This window comes from Mus caroli, unplaced genomic scaffold (genome assembly GCF_978045245.1).
Source record: "Mus caroli unplaced genomic scaffold, Mus_caroli_1 scaffold_11, whole genome shotgun sequence".
NCBI classification, from domain to species: Eukaryota; Metazoa; Chordata; class Mammalia; order Rodentia; family Muridae; genus Mus; species Mus caroli.
The window spans coordinates 64,247,947-64,252,643 of NW_028227266.1; the positions used below are offsets into that span (position 1 = coordinate 64,247,947).

The 4,697-nt window shown below is 43.9% G+C and overlaps 1 pseudogene; it reads right to left on the reverse strand.

The window, feature by feature from the left end:
• Positions 1 to 2,108: 2,108 nt before the first annotated feature.
• Positions 2,109 to 2,314, reverse strand: LOC110302524 (protein transport protein Sec61 subunit gamma pseudogene; annotated as a pseudogene).
• Positions 2,315 to 4,697: the final 2,383 nt, after the last annotated feature.

Below are 4,697 nucleotides of genomic sequence, written 5' to 3' on the forward strand. Positions count from 1 at the left end.
AGGTAAGATTTTAACTCTAATACAGTAAAAGTATTTACAGTAATGAAGCTCTTTCTGCCAAGCTTTCCACGATGTCCAGCTTGGTCGTATTTGGCAGTCAAAGGATTAAGTATTTTTGAGTTCTGCATTCTGTACAATGCTCATGTCAGTCTTTTTTTTTTTTTTTTTTTTTTTGGTTTTTTGAGACAGGGTTTCTCTGTATAGCTCTGGCTTTCCTGGAACTCACTTTGTAGACCAGGCTGGCCTCGAACTCAGAAATCCGCCTGCCTCTGCCTCCCGAGTGCCGGGATTAAAGGCGTGCGCCACCACGCCCAGCTTTCGTGTCAGTCTTATATGAACTCATTTGAATGTCCTGAGCAGTTTGTGGGTGGTGTTTATCATCTTAGTGGCAATCCTGGCTAGATAGAGCACAGCAGTCAACCCAAAGGTGTCCACTGTTTGTGTAGAGCCTGGTGGGGCAGTTCTGTCCAATGGTTAGCGTTCCCACAATCCAGGTGGATTAGTCCTTGTAGGTCCCCATCCTCTCAGCGACCTCAAAGGTTACCGTTAGGAATGATAGAAAACTTAAACATTTTAAATGATATGTTCAGCAGATCTCTAAAAGGTTTGAGGACCCCGTCTATCAAGTACACCCGAGGCACACAAACTTGGTTCCTAGTTACTTGCTTCAGACTCAAGCCTGAAAACATGCACAGGAAGCTCGATGGATGGAGATTACTTCTGGAATTAGTTAGCACTCTGTGTGATGACAGAAAATTTATAGATAACATAATAATCTCATAGATTTTGAGATAATATTTATACTTTAAGGAAAGTTTTAGAGAGTCAAATGAAAGCCAAAAGATTAAGAGATTAGTAGCAATAGAATAATAGTAAGTCCCTTATTTCTTGTTTTCTTCTGTCCAGGTGGCTCTTCTGATATGAAACAGAGATTTTGGATTTTCCTTTAACGAGCATGAGTGGGCTAGAGAATGAGAGAGCCGTGCTTCAACCCCAAAGTCAGCTTTAGTTTTTAATTGAATTGAGACCACATAAAGCTCATTTGCCACTTGTGTCTGTAGAGGGCAGCAGAGACAAGCATTTGGGAATCCGCTATGGGCCAGCTGCAAGATAAGAAAAAAGAAAGGAGTGCCGGAGGGGGGAGGGGAGGGGCGGGAGTGTGGGGGTGAGGGGGGAGATGGGGCTGTCCAGCCCGCCTCCCGCCCCCACCCCCACTTAGTCCCCACACCCCACCACCAACACTGCCCCCCGGTGGTTGTCGAGTGGAAAGGGGCAGCTACTCGGGCAAGATGGTGGCACTGGTGCTATTGCTAGTCTGGGGCTCTGATCTGTGATTTCAGACCAGTCAGCTGGAAGTGGATGATATCACGTGGCCAATTTACCCTTTTTCTTGGGACATTTTCTGGTTTTCTTCAGATGTTTTACTTGTCCAGCAGTCTCAAGATTCCATACTTAAATGCTTTTATTCTCCTGGAAAGATAAAAGCTAAACCCTGCTCCCACCCTAACTCTCAGGGGTTATTTCTTGGCAGCTTATATCTTTCCTAGGGCAAAATGGTTTTTTGTTTTGTTTTGTTTTGTTTGGCAACAGAAAAAGTATTATCTTTCAATTGAAAATTTAAAAATTATTGTGAAAATTTGAAACTAAATAGATCTTAGTATGTGTGGGTAAATATACCAATATTTCCCTTTCTCTTTATGGGATGGTTCAAGGTTTAAGTGTATTTATTTTTAGATCACAAAGAACATTCACTTTGAATTTCAGTCTGCTTTTTGCAAGCGTTTTTTTAATTTAAATCACTGTAATTCTTATGTGCCTGCCTCTGCCTCCCAAGTGTTAGGATTAAAGGTGTGCACCACCCCCTGGCTATGGGCTCCTTAGAACAGTTATTCTCATAGGGTTGTCCTGGTTCTCTATTTCTTCTTATTCTTTTTTTTTTTTTTCTGTTATGGAAAAAGTGTTTATTTTGAAATTATTTTAATTTAGAAATAGAAAACCTCATAGGAAGGAGGAAAGAAACAAGAACCACAAAGCATCCAGGCAACAACGTTTCACTTCATGATCGTGTCACCCCCTCACTGTTCACTCATCCCGTGGTGAGAAAGGACTCAGCCACCCACAGTAATGTTATTAATAGGGATATGGATCAGTTTCATGAGGAAGCCAATGAATCCCATGATTGCAAATCCTACCACTGTGGCCATGAGAGCTTCTGGAATTCCCTTCTGTCCGGTTTGGCGCATAGTTTAACCAGCCGAACTGAGTCCTTTACAAACTGCCCACTTGGCTCGACAAAGTTCATTACCTGTTCCATGTTTGTGGGACGGCGTCTTGAGAGGGTAGAGACACCTAGCTTAGGAGAGAATTTCCCCTTATTTCAGCATTAGGGTTAAACTTTCAAGTTTTTCCAATTTTTTTTTTAAAAACTATTTCTTTTTTTTTTTTTTAAGATTTATTTATTTATTATATGTAAGTACACTGTAGCTGTCTTCAGACACTCCAGAAGAGGGCGCCAGATCTCGTTACGGATGGTTGTGAGCCACCATGTGGTTGCTGGGATTTGAACTCTAGACCTTTGGAAGAGCAGTCGGGTGCTCTTACCCACTGAGCCATCTCACCAGCCCTCCAATTTGTATTTATCATCCTCGCTGATTTATTCTGAACTCATTCCCAGGCAAATTTTTTTTTTTTTTTTTTTTGGTTTTTCGAGACAGGGTTTCTCTGTGCAGCCCTGGCTGTCCTGAAACTCACTTTGTAGACCAGGCTGGCCTCGAACTCAGAAATCCGCCTGCCTCTGCCTCCCGAGTGCTGGGATTAAAGGCATGCGCCACCACGCCCAGCTCCCAGGCAAATTTTAATATTCTAGTCTTAATTTAACATGATGCTAATTTGTCCACTGTCTAATTATTTTCAGACATTTTATGTCTTGCCTGTATAAGCTACACAGAATTCAATGTCTTTGCTAAGTGTTGCTAGGTTTTGTCACTTCCATTCATTCACGCCTCCCACGCTCAGGTATCTTTGCCATTTATCTGCCAGTTAGTGGTTTTCCGTTTTGATGACCACGCAGCTGTACCATTGCACAAGCCATGAATTGAAGAGAGAGAGTTTTCCTTTTGCTTTCCTAGTTGTTCATCTTCTAGTCAATACTGCCAGTCAATACTGCTGTGCCGATTTTGTGGTTCTTTCCTCAGCATTGGCCATTCCATTCTCTGCTCTATAGTCTGCCATTTTCTATTAGTTTGAGTTCCATCAGTGGTTGACTGAAGCATGAGTAAGCCACACGTTAGCCAAAAGTTGTAACCATTCTGTTGGTTCCTATAGTTTAATGGGTGCCTCTTTGGGGGAGAGGTGAGCTGTTTAGGCAACTGAGGGAATTTCCTCTGTGCCCTTTGTGCCACATCCTGGTCACAAAGGGTTTTGGATAGGTACCACATTGTGTGCCAAATGCTTTTTTTTTTTTTTTTAATCTCAATCATTTGATTTCTACCAATGAGGACGCAGGAGCCAGATGCTGGGGTGGAAGCCTGCTAGCTCAGAGAGGCAGAGAAAGCACCCAGCTGACCTTCCTTTCCAGCCAGGAATCTCCTCCCTCACACTGTCTCAACCTCCTTCAAACTGAAGGTCCCTCCCTTCTACTTCCTGTGTGTCTCTCTATCCATCTTCCTGATGCCCTCTTACTCTCTATGGTTTTTGTTGGAATAATCCTATGTCGACTTCCTGTCAGCTGGTTGCTTGCTCTGCCTCCCGACCTGTGGTTGAATATATTTAATCCCGTTTACAATATTCAAGTAGAAAGTTGTTGGATTAAATGTATGTGCTACACTACAATTAAAAACCTTTTTTTCCCCCAGTAAATAACACAATCTCGGGGTTCACAGTGTGATCAAATGCCTTACAACGGGTAGTACACACTCTTATCCACAGAGCTATCCCTCTCACCCCTGAAGAAGTGTTTCCTTGCTTCCCTGAAGTCACACCGGGAGAAGACATCTGCCTAGACCACCTGGGTGCCTGAAGGTCCTCTCCTCAAGCAATCTTGCGGTAAAGCTGCTCCCAGAAGGCCTGGACAACAAAGGCAGGTGTGCTCCCTGAGGGACCTGCAGATAACGCTGCCCCTGAGGCAGGGATGCAGAAACAAACGTAGCAGTTCTTTATGGGGGCATCTAATCTGATCTATCCTGGAATGTATATCTCTGGGGGCTCTAGTGAAACCTCACCTGAGTCAGGATTCAAGACTGTCGACACTGAAGATGATGACACAGTGCTTCAATGGCTGCTAACACATGCAGTGACCACCACCCACAAGCGACAGTCACACACACACACCACACACAATCTATCTATGGTGTGTTGGGAGAAGGGACAGCCTATCTAGGTGCCTCACACCCCGGTAACCCTGTCAGCTTCCTGGATGCTCCCAGGAGACTCTCTCCCCAATCTCCAAGACCCTCCTTTTTTCTGCCTCTTCCCCACAGCTTCATCTCAAGGATGTGGGCCTAGAAAGCAAATCCAGCTAAGTCTTGGGCAGCTTCAGGATTTTAAACAAAAGAGCCAGTGTGAGTGGTGACTGATTTAGAATGGGGAAAGGAGGAGAGCAAGCAAAAAGAATACAAAGGCCACCACATTCCCAGTGTTCCTCTTACCCGATGATGACAGGAAATGCCTGTCCATCTTGCGAGATCATCCTTTTTTTT